The sequence below is a fragment of the Amblyomma mixtum genome, chromosome 3, assembly GCF_055824585.1.
Source record: "Amblyomma mixtum isolate Tamu chromosome 3, ASM5582458v1, whole genome shotgun sequence".
In the NCBI taxonomy this organism is placed as follows: domain Eukaryota; kingdom Metazoa; phylum Arthropoda; class Arachnida; order Ixodida; family Ixodidae; genus Amblyomma; species Amblyomma mixtum.
The window spans coordinates 185,411,057-185,431,269 of NC_143014.1; the positions used below are offsets into that span (position 1 = coordinate 185,411,057).

The following is a 20,213-nucleotide window of genomic DNA, read 5'->3' on the forward strand; positions in this document are numbered from 1 at the left end:
AGCCACTATCGAGCCATTGACTTGCGTACGGAGCGGCAGCGTTCCTTGGCCACACAGGAATTGCGAGGCCGCTGCCCCGGACAGGAGATGGTATCGCGGGACAGCATCAAAACGACGCGCAAAGGCGAAAACACTCTCGGAGCCGGATGGATTGCGATGGGATAAGCGACATTCATTCTCTCTCTCACTTTCTGATTCGTAATCGCTTCGCGTCGCCCGAAAAGTCCCAGTGTACACTTTTTCCAAATGACGGTGAAAATCAGACAAGAGAATCTGACCTCCGGACTCGAGTGTCACATGGACGCGACGAAAACACATCTACGAGAGCCAAAGCAAAAACAGAGAATAACTTCGTTGACGCTTTGATGTGCTCCTTCTGAAAGGTGACCGAAGCCACCGCCTTGTTTGGCACGCGGAGTCGGTTAGTTAAAGCACCACCGCTCTCGCTTTATACCATTGAGTAGCCGTTACGATGTTAACAGCATGCGCGTAGCGTAAAACAAAGGGTGGGAGGGACGGAACTGGCAAACTGAAAAAAATCCAGCTGCTGCAAACCACCGCTCAAGAGTGTCCCCTTTCTCTCCTTTTACCTCACGTCAGGTCGAACTAATGCGCGCGTACATGAAATCGGAGCGATTGGTTAACAAAAAGGCGGGCCTCGGAGGACCTCGGAACGCAGTGGAGTGCCCTTAGAGGCGAAGGGCAGGTGGAATTCGTTTTGTCATCTGTTAGGCCTCGTTGGACGCCAAGGTGTATCTACTCGAAAGTTCAATTAAGGACATCCGCCTTCTGACCTCTGCAAGTAGTGCGGAGTGTGAAATCTAGATAACGCTAGTTGTAAGAGAAAGGGGCGAGGGGCAGAAAAGAGTAACCTGAACGGGTCTCGCAACGAACGGTTTATGGCTGCCGCACCTGTCAACCACGTTAAGTTTGGTCAAATGTTTAGGGGAATCCTCCAAGGCAGAGTAGATTTGCAATATAGAAGTAATTACTCGATCGAATCCACCCAAGCACAGCCTACGGCTACAAAGGAAAGCTGTACAGCTTCCGCAGAAAGTTCGTAGTTAAAGAAAAATTCGTCCTGGTCCAGGTTTCGAACCCGGGACCACCACTTCGCCGGAGAAGTCGCTCTACCAACTGAGTTAACCGGGACGGCTAGCATATGGTAGGGCGACAGCAAACTGACCAGTAACTCGAAATGGGTACAGTGTTGGTCAAATGTATAGTGGTATCCTCCAAGGTAGAAGAGGTTTGCAATAGGGGAGTAAGTACTCCCTTATCGCACGTTCCATTCGCTAGAAAGCAGTGATGCACTGCCACAAGCAAGCCGAGTAAAATCGCTCTTCGTGTTAAGAACCTCCTCCATCTTTTCGATAGGGCGACTCGGTGACTATAACGCCGGAATTTCGGCCCCCAACCTAGCGCACAACTGGACCAGAGGCGCGATTTCCTGCCTTGCCCCTTCGCTGCGTGTGTCTGTGTACGGGCCTTCGCTCGAGAGAACCCGTGATGGTTAATTTTCTGCATGGAGCTCCCCCTGTGCCACCGGACTCCCGTTGGCTTGCTTTCGAGAGCGCGACTGTCAGAGATGGTGCCTGAGCACCCAGAAACAATAGAGAGTTTTAGCTGAGCGGGTTTGTGCGCTCGCTCCGCTCAGCGAGCTAGCGGGAGCGCTACTGCGCATGCGCGAAGCGCTCAGGCGGGAGCGCGCGAGCGGAACGGCTCCTCCGCCCCGCTCCCGCGCGAGCCAAGCGGAGTCCGGAGCGGGCCGACGAGCGGGCCTCGCGCAAAGCCTTCTGGGCTCGCGCTAGCCGAACCAAACGTAAACATTCAACATGGCGGCCGCCAGCGCGGGTCTTGCCGGATACTTTTTGGCATGGCGAACAGATTGCAGGCGGTGTCGGATAACTTGCGAACGTAACTCGATCCCGATCGACGCTCGCACGCGTAGAGGATGAATGCACACGATAGACAACGCTACAAATGCGTACACGCGCACGTTGCGAGGGGTGACTTGCGTGGTCTTGGCTTGGCTCTCGCAGTGGCAGACATTTAAATTTTTTTTCTAATACGAAAGCTTCACTGCTAAAACCAAATCACTTTTGTTACCAGAAAGCATACAGCAAACGTAAACAGCTATCATTTATTTATTCACGCATATATCAGAGAGGCTTACTTATAACCATTTTCTGGCAAGTCCAGTTACCACCACTAGGAGGCGCAACGAGTCGCCTCGCTTGAGCGGACGGGGAAGACGCTGCGCTAAAACTCTACTCTTGCGCGACGCTCCGCTGTGGCTCCGCTAGGAACTGCGAGCGGAGCGGACAGTAAACCCGCTCAGCTAAAACTCTCTAATGTCGTATGACGCCATCAACGCGGTTGGTGCCATCATTATAAGAACCATTTCTGCATTAGTGTTACGAGATACTCTGCTAGAGCTCGGCGATTTTATGTCTTCGCTGCTTAGGTTCCTACGTATTGCAAACAAATGAAAACTCTGCAGCACGGTCAGAAAGTATGTCTCGTGCAGCTACAACATACAGCCACAATCGAAAGTCGCGTCCCTTAAGAGTGACCTTTCATACCTCTTGAAATCATGCTAAAGGCACGCTGTGTGCTTAGTAAACAAACTGAGTAAACACTGAGTAAACAAAGTCTACTCTCACAATGGAAAGGCGAGAAGAAAATTCAGTGCAACCTAATTTCCAAATATGAAGCAACCAACAAAAAAAAAGAGAAAGAAAAACGAGTACTGAAATGTCCTAGGGTCGGTGTCAGCTTCGAGGTACTCCATACTGATAAATTCTGCAGCAAAACCTCGCGGTTAAGGAACACAGTTGCACCGTTATCGCGTGGAGATTAGGGCGTGGATGACTAACAGAATGGCATTCCAGGGATGAAGGAGTGCGCTGGCTACGCAAAGGTGAGTAGCAGAAGAGTCATAGCCACGCTAGTTGGAATAAAAACAGTTTCCATTTTTACCATTCATTGTTTTCTGAACGTCAGTACAACTTGTTAAGCTCTAAAGAAAATCGTCCGAAAAAAAAAAACGAAAAAAGACCACACGGCAAGCTTGACGGAAGTGAATCCCTTGCATAGGGACTTTACTGTACTTGTTTAGAGGGCTGGTAATAATGGCGGTGCTGGCGAGGAGGCCAATATTCGGAGACATCTTGACTTTGAGAATAAGCTGTCACTCCTCTATAACAAACACCAATATATGCACCAACCTCCCAACTTGTTCGCAGGGGAGCGGAAGCCAGCCTTGCGAGCAAACTGTGAGCGAACTACTGGCGCCTCTCCTACGAGAGCAGTCCGACAGTATTCAAACAAAGTGCGCCTAGTTGGCCTAAAACAGCATTATTTGAGGCTGAGGCCACTTTAGAAAATCTCCATTTTTACTCTGGCTAGAAATACTACAGCACTCGCTGTTTCGCACATTAAAAAAAAAAACCATCAAGAAACGTCGTCTGCTACTTCTTCTCAGTCCTTCTTCAGCTTCAGTTTATTAAGGCATGCAATTACATCATACAACCAACGATAATATCAAAGACGAGGGTCACAGACTGAAACGGGACTCTAGATACAAAGTGAAAATATCATCTAAACAACCACAGCATTAAGGAAACTCCAGTGTAAGAGACAAACAAAGGGAAAACAAGAACGCTTTAAATACGCATAAAAAAGGAATGCAACGAAGACTGATTACGAGAAGTTAAAAATTAAACTGAAAAAAAAAAATGATACAGAAAAAAATAGCAACCACCCGGGACGTATCGAACTCGAGGGGGATCATGAATAGTTCGATATATCCAGAATTCGATACATAAGAAATGACAATAAATAAGCTTATCTGTAACCTGGAAGTAAGAACACATTGCACCCACGCTAGTGAAAAGCTTCCTGCAGCGACGTATACCACCCACTGAGGTGCTGACAGTGCACCACCCGCTAGGCGTTGCAATAGCTTCGCAACGCCTTCGCAACCTGCTTCGCATCGAAGCCGCAGCGGGCTGCTGTTTGTAACTAGCCACTGCCTGCCATAAGATGTCTAATACTGTTACCAGTACACTACAAATAGCTCATTAAACTTGAAGTAATGGTTTCCACAACGCTTTCGGCTGCAAAGCATACCAGGCGATGGCTGCCCCTAGGCTTTAAAGTTAGGTTGGCTTCACCGCATGACAACGATGTGGCGTGAAAATTTAGTATAAGAAATCGAAGGTCACCCTCAAGCGCAGCCACGTTCACCTCTTCATACGGTTTCACAGGTTTCGCAGCGCTAGCGCTGCCAGCGGATGCCCAATGCGGCGCAGTCGACCTGTCTCCGTGCGCGAAAAGTGATCGAAGAGCGCCGTTAGGAGAAGCGCCACTTACAGGTGAACGGCGCGAAGTTCGATATGCCGAATGAAATTGCATGAGTCCGATATAGCGCGCGACTCTCTTTTACTTTTACCCAGGAATCTGTGCGTACGATACAGCCAATCACTCGAAATATACCGGTTCGATATATGGGCCCTACTGTATCAGATCAGCGGAAGTTCATAGCAGGAAATAAAAGCCACGAAAAGGGGTCACAAAAAGTCAGATGTTAGATTTGGTTTATTGGTTTATTGGGGTTTAACGTCCCGAAGCGACTCAGGCTATGAGGGACGCCGTAGTGAAGGTCTCCGGAAATTTCGACCACCTGGGGTTCTTTAACGTGCACTGACATCGCACAGCACACAGGCCTCTAGAATTTCGCCTCCATCGAAATTCACTCGGGTGTTAGAATGACGACAAAAAGAAGCTTGAGGTGACGTTTAAATGTGTGTAATTATCACATTGTTCTTTAGTACAAATAGTAATTCATTCCGTAATTTTATAGCACAAAATGAGGACGTCACTCTTCTGTAAGAAACGTGTACTCTCTCTGGTACACATTTGCTGAAGAAATTGAATCAGCCACCTGCAGAAGGCCACTGAAGTCTGGACAGCCTTGTAGATGAAGACCTTGAATTGTGGACAGCAGCTTTTCTCCATCATTAAGCAAGGTCTTCAGAGAAGCTGCTTAAATCCCGAGGGACAACCCATTAGACTTGGAGTTCAGAGGTGGCCCCAAGATAATACGTCCGAATCGTTAATCATTGTGAAAAACTGGGTCGTCAGATGATTTCGCGCACTATGAATAGATTTACAGACTCGTAACGCGGGACGAATGCAGCTTGAATAAGCTTAAGCCGAAGGTCGAAATTTGCCGCCGTATCGGTCACAGCTATCATCGACGCTCCGGCCGTTGTTTTGGAAATTACTTGCGTGCGGCTATCCCGCTTTGACCCGAGCGCCTTGTAATATCTCAAGCAATAATGCTGAACGAGAATTTTCGAAGTTGGGAGCAGGCAACTCAAGCGTGCTAACACAATCGAGTCAACAAGGTTAGTAAGCCTACTACTACAACCAACTGTACCATTGAGGTAACAAAATTCACGCGCTTTGCGTCTACTACACGCTTTTGTGAACTTTGAGTTTGTTTGTTTGTTTGTTTGTTTTTTCGCCGATAATCGCCGCTGTTAGCGTCTGCGCCGCATAACTATATCCGGAAAACACACGTTTTCCAAGAAGAAATAAACGCCGAAAAGCGTTCGCCGATTTTTCTCAGAAATAAACACCGAAAATGCAGGCCTATTGCATCAGCAACGGAAGCTATAATGTGACAAACACAGAGTTAAAAAAAAGATGTCTTTTTTTCGTTAGAGCGCACTGAAGGTCTTTATAAATGTTAGAATTTATGTAAAATTTCGGCGCCTTTCAAAAAGGGATGAGTGGGGCTTGACCTTCTAAAAGGAGCAAGCTGGGGAGAAATGGCATCTTCTCGTGATAAAGCAGTAGAAAACGTTTCTGTCCTACACCTTCACAGTTTCTGTAAGAAATTACAATAAGATTCCCCATGACGAGCCCTTCACAGGGTTTTTCTTCGTTTCAGAGTACGGAATCCAGAGTTAGATTAGTGCACCTGATCCGAAGGTGGCATAAAATCCCCGCAAAGAAACGCTCATTCCTCTAAAACAGGTTTTACCATGTAGAACTTGATTACTTGTTGAGTAGAATAAATATATATATATATATATATATATATATATATATATATATATATATATATATATATAATTTCAGCATCCCGAGCCTGGGCGACCCACCTGTTAGTTCTCACAGTTATTAACCAGTACATAACTAGCATCCCAGCAAGCCGTTATTTTGCATCATTTTCCTGGTTCGATTTCCACTCCACCGGCACCGGTGATCTAATAGGTACAAGCATTCCTCCGGCCTGGTGCTCGGCTTATCTGGTGTGAAATGCTTGGGCAATGGGTCTTGGACCCCACCTTGTGCAACGAAAACACCTCTTTCCATGACGTTCATTGGCCAAAGCTGCCCTTGCGTCATAAAAATGCATCATCATCATCCTCATCATAATTTTATGGAGGCTGTGGCTATACCGTATACGACGTCGCATATCGAGAGTTCATATTTTAAATTTTATAGAAGTGCTCACAAAGTGTCTGTGTAAATCATACGCATATTTTCAGTGTTTTCCTGAAGTGCTCTTTTTTTTTTTCTTCACAGAGGTCGCGAAATATTAAGCGGCAAAAATTAAACCCATAATGTGGTGATCTTATTTCCCGCCATTTCACTTGAACTACTGGGCTCTTCGTCTGATCAGTACGGCTCTCGAAAGACAGCAACTGAGAGCTTATCTCCAGAGCATATAGCTGGTCGCCAAAGCCACTAGTGTCCTGCACTCCATCCGGGACTTCGAAGGCACCACTTCAGTTTTCAATTAAGTTGTTTCCCCCTCTTGCTTTAGGGCGGCAGCCGTCTAAGTTTATATTAGAGAAATGCATTTGAATCAACGTAAGCGCAGAGCTGTTTCAATGTCGTCCACTCTCGTGCTCACTTGCCTTCGTGAAGAAACCTATTCCATCTGCTGAATTTAAGGCAATGTAAGCTGCCACGGAGTTTCATAAACTATAAGCGAAAACTCGAACCGACTGCGCGAAATACCTCAAAATAAAAATGAAATGTCACACAGCTCTTCACAATGAATAGCTGATCGTTATCTAAACAAAAAATATTTAAAACTAGAATTCCAGCATGAACGCTACCGGCCATATCATAACTTTCGGGCAACCTATTTGGTACCAACCTCATGAGCTGTTTAAGTGGAATTATTAGTGCAAAGGAATAAGCGTAATTTCCTTCTATATTATACTCAGACTTCAAAGTTCATGCCCTTCAGAAACATGCAGAAATTTTGCTGCCTCTCACTCAGTTTCGGCTACCCAGAGGCTGATGTGCTCTTTAAACAGCACAAACTCTGTGGGATCCTGCGTGGCTGCCTTCACTACAGCATTAGTCGGTTTCACCGGCTGACAGTTTGGTGGTCACGAAGACGGTCGTCACTCATGCATTGGTACCTCTCTTATACACGACTGCTGGCCACTGTGTAGCGCTTATCGACATTTCCACTAGACCTTCGTCAGCTACTCTTCTTTTCTTTCTTCGCGCGCGCACCTTCACAAAAGCCACGGAAGTTACTTTTCTTGCGGAAATCGTACAAGCTGGAAAATAGATATTTCCAACTTGTACGACACGAACAGAGTCGTGAGTCTACGGCGTCCCCACAACCTGGTTGGAACGGATGTCAGCGCACGCCTACTCACAGCTTCCATACTGCGCACGAACGGTTTTCGAATCATAATCAACGCAGAAAGATCTGCATTTACTGGAATGGCCATTACAGCCTGGTTCCTTGCAAAAGGAGTTCGTGAAAAAGGAAAAGACCCTTTCAGCTTCGACAATTGTTCGCAGGCGAGACAAATTCGGGGGGGGGGGGAGCTACCGATAAGCCAGTAAAAATAAAACAGGTGTGAGCATGCGAGACGCAGCTGTCCCCTATAAATGCTCTGAGTGGTGGCGTTGACCGCTGCATACACTATCTGCAGCGCAGAAAAACTTGAACAATAGAAATTAACGGAGGTAACACAGGAGATCGATTACAACCGCGAGGACATATGCTGCATGCAGAGCGCATGGAGAGTTACTTCAGTCGCTTGCACGAAAGAAGGGCTAAAGGCGCACGCTCGACAAAGCAACAATAAGCTGACATTTGTAAGCTTCCGCAAAGCAACGCCGAAATGTCAGTAGGGCATAAAAGTTTGCGCAGAAGAGAAACAGTCACAAGCAATCGTTCGACAAAACGCAGCAACAATTAAGAAATAAAAAAAAAATATATAAAGAGGGAAAACAAAACTGCCTAAAAGAAGGAAGAAACCCGACCGACTGCGCCGCGCCACGGCGCCCCCGCGTCCACTCCGGAAAGCGTGTTTCCAAACAAGCAAAACAAAAGCCCCAGTCGCGAAGGGAGCCGAGCGCGTGTGATGCCCAGCGGAGGCGGTGAATCACGCCTCGCGCGGCCCAGCCTACCGTCAGCGAACAGGCGGGGTCTCGGGAGCAACATGCACAAGCACGCGCTGGCAACAGGGCAGGCCGTGGCGCGCTCCACGTCCGGCAGCAGTAATTTTTCCCGCCGTGGAAAACACGCGCGATAAGCGCACGAACGAGGAGGCGACAAAGGCCCTCAGCAGATACGCTGGGTGTCGTATTACTACCGCCTCGTTGCACAGAGGCAGACGATGCGCAATTCAACACGAAACACATCGAGCTGCGCAGCGCCTCACCAAACAAGTACTCTAAACACGAACCCGCTAACTGTCCTCTAGCGCACACACTTTGATAATTTTAAGGGAGTACACTACTTGACCCCTTTTTACTCCTTTCTGTTTAGAGTGGGCGGTGAACGCTCTAGCGCCGAGAATTTAGTGAGTGCTGGGCAGACACGCTCGACGCCTGGCGCATGCAAGCCTATGCCTCACCCGGTGTGTTGCATGCCCTTCGCGAGGTGCAGTTGACTGTTGAAATAAACGGCACCTCGACGAAAGTAGTGCGATGAACACGGCAGAGGTGACGTAAAGCCTTTGTCTGAAGTTTAGAGCACAGGGGGTTTGCTTCTGGACCACATTGTTTTGCTCGTAATTCATCTTCAGCGTTCCAAATTCCCTGAAGGTAAGAAGATGTTTGGTCCTGCCCCCTCCGACGCCCCCTGCAGACGAGCAAAAAGGCAAAGCGAGGATGGCTCGTCGTCTCGAAACAGCGAACATGCTTTGGCCGCAATGAGTCAGCCAGAAGACAACAGGCAACTTCTGGAGCCCTAACGCTGAGCAGTGCTAATTAGTAAAGCACTAAACAGCGTAATGTGATAATATTTTCAGAACATCACTCAGTGAAGAAGTAGTACAGCGCTTCTTTTCAAGACCAAGGACGAAGGCAACCTTCGACCGCGGCGGGAGCGGTGCTTGACGTCACGCACGCACGACACAGCTAACGGCCCCTCACATGCAGCGCTGGACTGGGGGGACGGCGCAAGAAGGCGCGCCGAAGCGAGGCAGGGCTGCGCTTCCGGCGAGAACCGTGGCCTTGGTCCACCGGCGTGAACCGGCTTGGCTGATCGCACCTGAGACAGCTGTAGCCCCCCTGACACACGTGCTACCCACGCGGGCATCGCAAGCGCGCGCAACTAGGTTCGTAGCATCGGCGGCAAGCCGCTAGCTATAGCCTTACGCAACCACAACTCGTAATACAGAAAGATCCGCTCTCGTACGGAGGAATAAAAAAGAAGCGACTTGGGAGGCTGTCGACAGGAGCTTCGCAGCTTATATCGCTCGCGCTGCAGCGGCTGTTCCAAGCGATAAGCGTTCGCTCAACAAGCTCAGCAAATATGCAAAAATAGAAGCTTCTTGAGATACGCATCTGCGGAAGGAGACAGGACAAGCCCTCAAGATAGGCTGCCGAACGCGGCCGACGGGGGACAAGGCGACTGCATTTCGAATGAAACGTACGGTCATTCAAATCGGCACCGCCCCCCCCCCCCCCCCCCTCTCCTCCTTCCTTTCACTCCATTCCTCTGGATCAGTGCACGAAGAAATAATACCCTCCAGAACGATAGGCTCTCACGGCGGCACTCATGCTTACGCAATTCGTACGTCAGGAAATAAAGGAACATAAAAGGAGTAAACAGAAGCGGCAATAGAGGGCGTGGCGACCCAATAACATAGGTGCCGTAGAGAAAGGGAGGGGGCTGCGTAATAACTTTTGACCGCCTGGAGTTCTTAAACATCGCACAGCACACGGGCGTCTTTTGCATCCTCCACAGAAATGTGGCCGTAGCGCGGCCGGGATACGATGCCGCGACCTGCGGCTCAGCAGCCGAACACCAAATTTATTGCGCCACCGCGGCGCGAATAGAAGTATACGTGGCTTACAAACAAATGCTGCTCAGACAATGAGTCCCGAATGGCGTTGGCAAGAGATAGGAGCAGTATGTGTTGCCAGCAGGGTCCGTATTCCCAGTTTGTGTCCCAATCGAAACCGCCATAATCGGCCTCAGCTGATTGGTCGAAACGCCGGAAGCGGATGTCAGTTCGGTTGCGACTGTGAGCGGCGGCAGGATGGCACTGCGTTGCGATTGTCGTGGCGAAACGACCAGCGGCGATATTGCTCTTTGCCGAGAAATAGAACGCGATCAGCGGGACATAAGAAAATTTCATTTGCGCATCGGATTGCACTGTAAAGGGGTAATCAAAAACTGCCTGATTTACCCAGTGGACTGTAATAAATAGAAAAAAATAGTTCAGATACTCTGTAAGGGCCGGAGGTGTACTTAAAAAGAAAATAATGCACGCAACTACGCGACTACGCAGGGCTTTGCAGTGACAGATGGCGGCCGCTACAGCCGCCGACCGCCGATGGTAAATAAAATGCAGCTATAGCTGGTTCCCACAACACGGCTTTTTACATTTACCTTGAGGGGGGAAAGGAGCGGCGAGGAAAATTTGTGTAGTGCGCTGACTCGCTGCACAATGCGCGCTCGCTGCCGTGCTGAACCATCCGGACGCCGTGACGACTTGCCGTCTGCAAGATCGCTGAACGTAAGTTCCTGCTGCGATCGGACCGTTGTGCAGACGGTATTTTACGCTTTTCATTCCTTTTATGCAGGCACAGCAAGGACCGCGATATGCCGCTGTTAGGTTTTTCATTTTTTTTTCTGCAGCAAATAAATAAAAGGGATGAGCCAAAACAAAATCTTATTGCTGTGTTTCTCTTCTTGTATGCGTTGGGAGACTTCGCAGACGAATTTTTCAGAGGTTCGCCATGGTGCGAAGCGCACGCATGCCCATTGACGCTTGAAAACTAACTTGCCTGCAAATGCGAGCTCAATGCAGAGCCACACCACCGCGGCTATCGAGAACCGTAATGGACGCCGAAAAACTACCCCTGACACGTCAAATACATCGGTGTAGTGGCGCGTCGCTGGCGACTGACCATCGTGCACATGATGAGCGGTTTCACGCTGCCAAACATTGCACACGATCATGATGCAGGAAGCTGCTACAGCTAATAGAACGTTCTAGAATAGCGAATTTACGTCTGCGTGTAGTAAACTCAACCATTTTGCGGCGCAAACACAGACGAGACAATAACTCCGGTGATAGTGGCGCCATCTGGTTCGGATGAAGTGAACAATTTTTGCAACAAACCGGTGCTCGTCAGGCCTAGGAGCTACCGTATCGTCCAACGAAACAAATAAATAAAAAACAGGCCAAATTTATCGTCCATCTAATTTTTGTAGACAAGATAAGATGCGAAAGCCCCATACCCAATTTATATACCCAATTTATAGTCATTCACGTGCCGAAAAACGCAGTGACACCACCGAGTTCACTCCGAACCTTGGAGGAAGGAAAGAACTCAGGAGAGGCGGTTATGTCACATTTTTTGAAGCCGGCTCCCCTCTACGCCCCCCTCCCCCCTCCCTTACTTGGCCGCCGACTCAGCGCGCCTGCGCATGAACAGCAGACAATGCAGCAGACGACGCCGCTGCGCCCAGTGTTCCTATTGGCTGCGCCGTAGGCCAAATGCTCCCAGTAGCCCTTGCGACAGCGCGTGACTTCCGGCACACTTTCTCGCGAGCAGCTCGGATAGCGAGGGCCTCTCCTGAATTGTCCTACCTCCATGCTTCGAAGCGGTGGCTCAGTGGTTATGGTGCTCGGCTGCTGACCCGAAAGACGCGGGTTCGATCCCGGCCGCGGCGGCCGAATTTCTTTGGAGGAGAAATTCTAGAGGCCCGTGTACTGTGCGATGTCAGTGCACGTTAAAGAACCCCAGGTGGTCGAAATTTCCGGAGCCCTCCACTACGGCGTCTCTCATAGCCTTAGTCGCTTTGGGACGTTAAACCCCATAAACCAACCAACCAACCAGCCAATCAGAGCATGCCGCCATATTGGCTATTATCTCAGTGGGGTTCTTAGGCGTCTGCTGTGGAGCGCACGCTATGTGTGTGACGTCACCGTCCAGTTTCTTCGACAGTTTTCGATGTATCCGAACCACTACGTCCGCTCCCGGCGTTTCAACCAATCAGGTGTGGCCGCTGTGGCCGATTGTGACGATTTCGATCATGACAGAAACTCGAAATACGGGCCCAGGAGCTCCGAAAACAAATTTGGTAGCAATTTCTCACGCGATCAATATGAGCGTTCCGACACATACAAATTGACCAGAAGCAACCGTAAAGCCTAGTTTGTCCATTTACTTCATAGAGTGCTTGATGTGTCAGTGTGTGAATATGAAAGTGGCAAAGAGTCAACCAGTCATGCGTTGCGACTGATACTCCGCGAATCCTTTTCTAGCATTGAAGCAGATGCTACGTAACGTCTCGAGACCAAGTAAAAAGCTTTCTTGATTACAACGAATTTGCTCGGCACGTGTAGTTAACAGAAGTTCCCACAGGTGGCGCCAGCTGCACTAGCAGCGGAGTTAGGGCCCTAGCGGAGTGAAAGTACCGCCATGGTACCGCGGAGAGAGCAAGGCGTCATCTAGCCAGGCAGGAACCTCCTCGTGGTCAGGGCTCCTTGTGCAGACGAAGTGTTTGGCGGAATGACACAGTTACGGACGCTCCGCCCTTGTAGTCTTCCTTTCAATGTCAAGGAAATAGACGATTACATGTGCAGATATGTAGACAGTGCATTAAGATTCCTTGCAAGCTTTAACCGAAATGCACTGGAAGCGGGAAATCGCTTTGCTCAGCAGTTGCTGAACCTGTCTGAAGCAAGGTTTTGATTTTGCTAAAAAAAGAATTCCTTTCAAGGTCACTTTTACAAATCTGCAGCTCAGTAACAAACATAGGTCATAGGCTTTTGTGAAGTGCACCATTTCGAGAGTTCCAACTAGACAAAATTTATACATTGCAAATTATGATGCATTTGAATCTTTGACGTATGTTCCGTGAACTTCCCAAAAGTATTTTTTAATAATGACACACTGTAGAATCAGATTTAAGAGAACAGTTTCGCCCGCTTAAAGGTTGGGTTTGTGGGGGTTTAACGTCCCAAAGCGACTTAGGCTATCAGGGACGCTGTAGTGAAGGGCTCCGGAAATTTCAACCACCCGGGGTTCTTTAACGTGAACTGACATCGTACAGAACACGAGCCTCCAGAATTCGACCGCCGCGATAGGGATCGACGAACCCGAGTCTTTCGGATCAGTAGCCGAGCGCCATAACCCCTGAGTCACCGCGGCGGCTTAGAGTGTTCTAAAGGCAGTTAAACAGAAGTTGAACAAATGCTGCCGCTAACGAGCTTACGGCGTTGTAAAAATGAAACTTCATAATTTAACCGCTCTCTAAACTTGGACGATGTCTAGTTAATAAAGTTTCAAGCCTAGGTCATATTCCTAGCTGCTGCTGGTAGTCAGCCGATTTTATCGGTTTCCTTTCAAAGCAAACAGTTTCTCACCAAAATTTTGCATGCCAGTGCCGAATGAACCATTTCCGCGTCCCCCTTGTGCTTGAATGGGAAGACCGAATCTGGCCCTGAGAACGTAACGCGTCGTTTGCTTACTTGATTTTATTTTCACATACTGCATCCTCACAGGAGGCTGTGGCAGGAGGGGATAACAAAAAAAAAAAGCACGAACACGATTGCAAAAATCAGTAGGATATAAGATATACGAAAGCATAATGAAAAGAATACGTCACTTACAAACCGCGGAAACTAAAAAATTCTTTCAAAGGTAGAGCACGAGTATGACCAGACAGAGTTTCAAATTCGTATACATTGCGCGGAAAAAAAAAAAAAACTATGAACACATCGGCATGAGGATTAAAATGTGATATGTTTAGTTCGTGATAGCCTCTCAATTATAATGGCTTAGACATGTTTAAATGGTTGACAAGAGACTCAACAACGAACCGCTAAAAGTTGCCAAGCAACACGTGAACAAATACAATCAAACCACGCCGAAAATGGACTTCACGAGGTTTATAAGTATTTCAGCACAATTCAGACATAACTAATTTCAAGGCAAATGCTACCTTCTTCCTTCTATCACATTAGTATGTCTCGGCCAGTTAACGGCGAGGGTTCATGCCTCGTGGGCCGGTACAATAATGATACTGCGTGCCGTTCGTATACCGTGCACTATGCTACCGTGTAAGCTGCGCACAGTGACGTGCCTCCGTGTTGACTCAACTTGTTCAAATTGGCTAAAGGTAGCTAAGCGGCTAAAGCTGAGCGTATTCGGGTGATTCAGAAATGTGAGACGATTAAGGTCAAGTACAAATTACATGCAATTATACTGGAAGCTGCAAGCTATTGTTACGAAGAAGACGACACTATTAAAATCAACAGCCGGTAAGAAGAGCTAATATATGTTACTTCGACCGCTTCTTACCACGTTCTACTCAGAGTGCGCTGATTGTTGAAAACGTTGGTTTAAAATGATGCAATTTTCCTAATAAAATTGTAACCAATGGCCTTTAAGCACTACGCACTAGAGCCTTCCGAAGCAACTCAGGTGCTGTGTACGTAACCAATCGATGTTATAATGAGAACTTTTTACAGCAGCCAAGTGGCTAGAAGAGGCGCGGAACGGGAAGCATTGCAACGCGGGAGGGGCTGAGATGGCCACGTGGTCCGTGCGAAACGTCGCTCTGAGCTCCCCGTATGCGCGCGGTTTTCGAATGGAGCGAGAAATAGCTCAAATTTCTTGGGCCAGAGCGGCGAAGGTAATCGCGTTTTCGAAATTAAGAAAAAAAAAAACGGTGTGGCTATTACTAACGGCCGGCTACAAGTCGCTAATTACAATCAAGCGCCTATCAGTAATAGTTAAAAAGTTCACCATTAGAATTTAGCTAATCACTTTACAATTAGACTCGATTCGCGTGTTTTCCAACGTCCGCCAACTGATATTACTATTCCGCACAATGCTTCTCTTTGCCTTAAAAAAATGCTATTTTTAGGAATTAGTATCTGGCTTCCCTGAAACACCTGGCATACCCCGACGCACTTGCAGTAGATATGTTAGAACACCACCTCCAATGTGACTGTGTGCTGCTTCTGGACCACTGCTATTGGTTTCGCGCGTGTCACAGGACTTGTATTCGGTATTTTAACACAATATCAATCCCGTTTAACGTTCGGTGATCAGGAACACATACTGATCGTGCCATACTGAACACCTGCTTCCACAACGCAGTGTTAGACCGCCTGCCGCGAGCAGCTCTCTTTTTTCTCCCTGCGCGGTTCGCAAGCGAAATCCATCACATTCCGAAGGGCATTGCCCCTTTCCCGCACTCTGCTAGCGGACAGCAGTGTAATTGATTGCCCCTCGTGAAAACCGGCGCCATAAATGCACTGTTTACGACCGCATTTATTCAGGGCTTTTTTGTTCGTGCATTTTGTCTTCTGGCACGATGTCACGAAAAATGTCCTGAGCTACGTGGGGATGCTCGTGTACACAGGACTTCGGCCGATAGCGACGGCGCTCACATTTGTCCGGAGAGAACGCCACCGACTTGAATGGAGCCCGACCGTATAGTTGAACTGCCTGCATGACCACCGCGAACTTCGAATGCGAAGACATGGCCGCGCAATGTTGGAAATCTGACGCCATCGTGACGAAGTGCGTGGATTTCGTGTACGTCGGTGTACTAGACGGAAAGATCTATAACGGGTTGCATGGGGGAGTTCGTAGTCATTCGACGTCACCAACCCGAACGTTGGCACCTATGATGACTCCCTCGCGAGGAAACCACATTAATTAACGCACAGTGGAGAATTATACTGTCACTCGTGTCGACCCATCAAGCTGTTGGTTTTTAAGAAGATTCTTGCCGTCGGCTCGCTCGTGTGGCGGCGACGGCAAGAAGTGCAACTTTCGCGGCGGGCACCCACGCGCAAACTCTAGTACACGTGCCTGCACACGGCACGCTAGAGCGTAATTTTGCTTGTGTTGCCACTTATGCAAGCGTTGGCATTGACAACTTTGTGGCAGAAACGCGGCGCTGAAGCTATAGGCCGTCGGCGTTCATTGTGTTCATTGCCGTTGGCGTTGACAACGTTCTAGGCTCCGATGATTTTGAGGAAAGGAAGGGCGCATAACTGGCTCCCTGTGTCAGTGGACGCGTGAATCGCGCTTTGAGGTACGTGGCGGTGGTGAGAGAGAGATGTGGGATGCACGCGTTAGCGCTCACAACGTAGTGGCAGACACGCGGTACTGCAGCAATAGGCCGCAGCACTCATTGGGTGAGCAACCTCTCGCGTTCAGCCATTCAGCCCTGCCAGGGTGGCAGGGTGGGCGCGCTGCCTATCCAGTGTCAGGAATGCACTCAACGTTATAGACGACAAGCCGCATCTAGATGCCCGATACACCACAGCTTTCTCTCTCTAACCAGGTTCAACAGTGCAAAGACCGCAGCTATTTTTTTTTCTCCAACTGTTGTAAACTCAGCACACATATTACGCGACATCGTATACAGATCGTTAATTCGGTCGAAAAGCCGTCGGCGTCCTAGTAGTTGTAGTTGTGAGCACCGCGCGTCGGATAAAATTGTATAATGCCAACCGTTTGCCGCAGAATGTTCCGGATGGTGTCATACGATTCAGCGTTTCGTGCAGCATAAACCCATCAGTTAAGTTATAGCCTAGCTCGTGGCAGGGATTCGAACCGGCGACCAATAATCGGGGGAACCGGCGACCTATAATCGGGGACTGCGTATCATGCGCGGTTCGAGTGTCCACCAAAATAAGTGAGTCTGTAACTGTCTTTTCCTTTCCTCAAAAAAAAAGAAACAATTTTCATTTGTCCAACGGCGGATCCTCAAGAGCCATGAACTCAAGCGTCGTCCCACATCAGCAACAAATGGCACTTGCATAAAAATTCAACTGTTAAGGTAGAAGCCTACGGCGCCTATACGAGGGGGTACCCAAAAGAAACCGGACTTATTTTTGTTTGAACTTATTTGTTCACATTTTAAGCACAGACCTTCAAACTCCTTCAAAGTATTCCCCACTTGCAATGATACGCTTGTAAAATCTTGCATTCCATTTTTCAAAACATTGTTTAAATTCATCTTTTGTGATGCTTGACAGTGCCTTCGTCGTTTTTTTTCTTCACCTCAGCAACATCGGCGAAACGCTTTCCATTCACCTATTTTTTCATTCTAGAAAACTAAGAAAGTAGCACGGGGCAAGGTCGGGAGAGTATGAGGGTTGAGGAACAGAGGTCATGCCATTTTTGGTCCGAATTTGACGTAGAGACAGGGCTGTGTGAGCAGGGGCATTGCCATGGCGGAAAAACCAGTCACCCGTCTGCCACAAATCAGGCCGCTTCCACCAAACACTGTTGCCCAATCTTTTCAAAACATCCAAGTAGAAAGGCTGGCTAACTGTCTGACCCTGCGGAACAAATTCTCAATGGACGATTCCTCTCACGTCGAAAAACAAATCAGCATTGTTTTGAGGTTTGGTTTCACATGACGAGCTTTCTTGAGGCGAGGTGAATTTGAAGTTTTCCATTGGCATGATTGTTGCTTTGATTCAGAATTCGATTCAGGAACTCTTGAGTTGTCCCCATAGCATCGCCCTTGTACGTCTTTCTTAATATTTCAAGAGTTTCCAATTCAACTTTTTCCAAGTAAAAATCAGAATTTCACCGGCGCACGCTGTTCACGAAAATCAGTCATTGCAAAAACGACATTCACACAAAACAGTCGTCACTCTAAAACTCTGCCTAAACTAGTCTGACCTCCTTCAACGACGGCACTCGGCTTACTGACTCTGGAATGTTCGTTCTATGCACTCCTAGTGGTAAAACGCGGTACCACAGAAGCTTTGCCGACCAAAAAATTTAGTCCGGTTTCTTTTGGGTACCCCCTCGTAGCTAATTCCCCCTCTACCGTGTCCGTCGGAAGTCTGGAGGGGTCGAGAATGTAGACAGCGCGTCGCGCGCTTCGGACGCTGTCCAAGCCCGCGGGGATTGGGGAGAAAGACCGCGAACAGCCTTGTCGGGGCCGCAAGGGGTTAGCTCTCAAGTGGCTGGGGGGTCAGTAAGGTCGGTGACTTCTGAAATAGCTAAGCAGTGGACTTACTGGCGCCTCTAGAGTCGGGCTCTGGCGAGCACTGGGCTCCGCCCATTTGTATCTACGACGCCATCGCAGTAGTATTGGTTGAAATTGGGCGAGAGCGGATTTAATAAAACTCCGCCCAATTATCGAGGGTATTAAAACCCGCTGCAACAAAGAGCAGGGACGAGCGCGCCGAGTCCCAGTCTCGGCCGCTTTTATACAGCCCTTCTTGTAAAGAGCCTTTTTTGACAGCCTTTCTTTAAACCTGCCTTTTTATCTAAGTTCTTGTATTTTGCTCCAGTCTTCAATAAATCAGTTTTTTTGGTCAAGAAGTTTGGAGTTGCTGCCCCAACCGGCAACGTGTCGCCGGACGAGTGGACGAAGACGTGAAGTGCCCAGCATACGATCAGACCAACCGGCCAACCGACCTTTTTTTTAACTTCTTCTGCCTGCCAGTGCTCCCCCAAATTAGTGTGCATTTGCTACCAGAACCTGAAACTTTTTGCATGCGTTTAACCGTGAGCGCTATTCGCGAACCAGACTTATTTCACTGTGTGGCTGCGACGCTTACCTGCGCTCTATGCGCCGTCATATTAACGTTCGGAGTACGACCTCGTCAGAAACGAAGGGTGAAGCACTGTTTGCATGCCGGCAAATAAAATACCACGCGACGGTCTTGCTGCTTCACTGCGACTTCCTTCTCAACTAACGTTGAAATATGACAAGCCTCATGTCATCGCGCACGGTCAAAACAATTCAACGCACTCAAAAGAACGAGGCAAGTTTGCAATGCTGAACTTTTTTTCTTGTTCCAGCGTCGCGCTAACATCCGACCACCATGCGGCTTACATGCAGGCACTGTAGTGTTCATCAGTGGGATAGTCTATACTGCACACTGGTCTTAAGAGGTAGCTAGCGCAAATGAAGGAATAATATATCAGTGAAGGAGGACAGCACTAGCGCTGCCCCTGTCGACTCTTCCTGCCGTGCAGTATTTGAGCTAGAAACCTGTTAGGACCACTATGAGCTAACTAAATAACGAGTTCTTTACACTAAGCCTTTCTTTACGATCCGCTTGTGAGGAAGAATAAAATAAAGGAGGAATAAAATGTGGATGCAAAGCCCAGGTTCAGGGCAATGAGGATGCACGTGTTCACACTAGGCCCCGGCGTAGACCCCGGCGTATGGTGCACGCCAGAGAAGGTTGGCGCGCGGGGATTTAAAAGATAAATGCGAAAGCGGCGAGTAGTTCGCAGCGCCAAGCTCTTCCGTTCGCTGCCACCCAGCATCAGCTGGTTGTGAGCACAGGGTTACAGCCTGCGACAGCCGGCACTGGGGGGCGCCACTTATCCACTTAAAATTAAATGCCCCATGCTTTTCCGCCCGGCGCGCCTCTGCCGCCGGTACGAGGAAAAGAGGGGAGGCGGCCTCCAGGCGACGGCAGAGGACAAACGGCGGCCGGGCTCCCTTTCTCGGACTTATCGCCGCCTCAGTCGGCGGGGAAGGAAGAAGACGAGAAAAGTGGGGGAGGAGCGAGTCTGCGGCGCGGCGTCGCACGCACGACGACACTGTCGGGTGCTTGCCTTTATTTGTTCTTCGCGGTTTTATTTGGTTTTCGAGTCGCTCGCCGAGCCGTCGGACCAGGCGAGGCCGCCGAGCTCGATTGCCTTCGGAGCCAGAAATAAACCGGGGGCTCCGCCATTCTCGTTATCTGCTC

The 20,213-nt window shown here is 48.7% G+C and overlaps 1 protein-coding gene across 1 annotated transcript in view; it reads right to left on the reverse strand.

The window, feature by feature from the left end:
• Positions 1–20,213, reverse strand: part of for (cGMP-dependent protein kinase for) — a 148,598-nt gene that overhangs the window by 92,752 nt on the left and 35,633 nt on the right. The window lies entirely within an intron of this gene.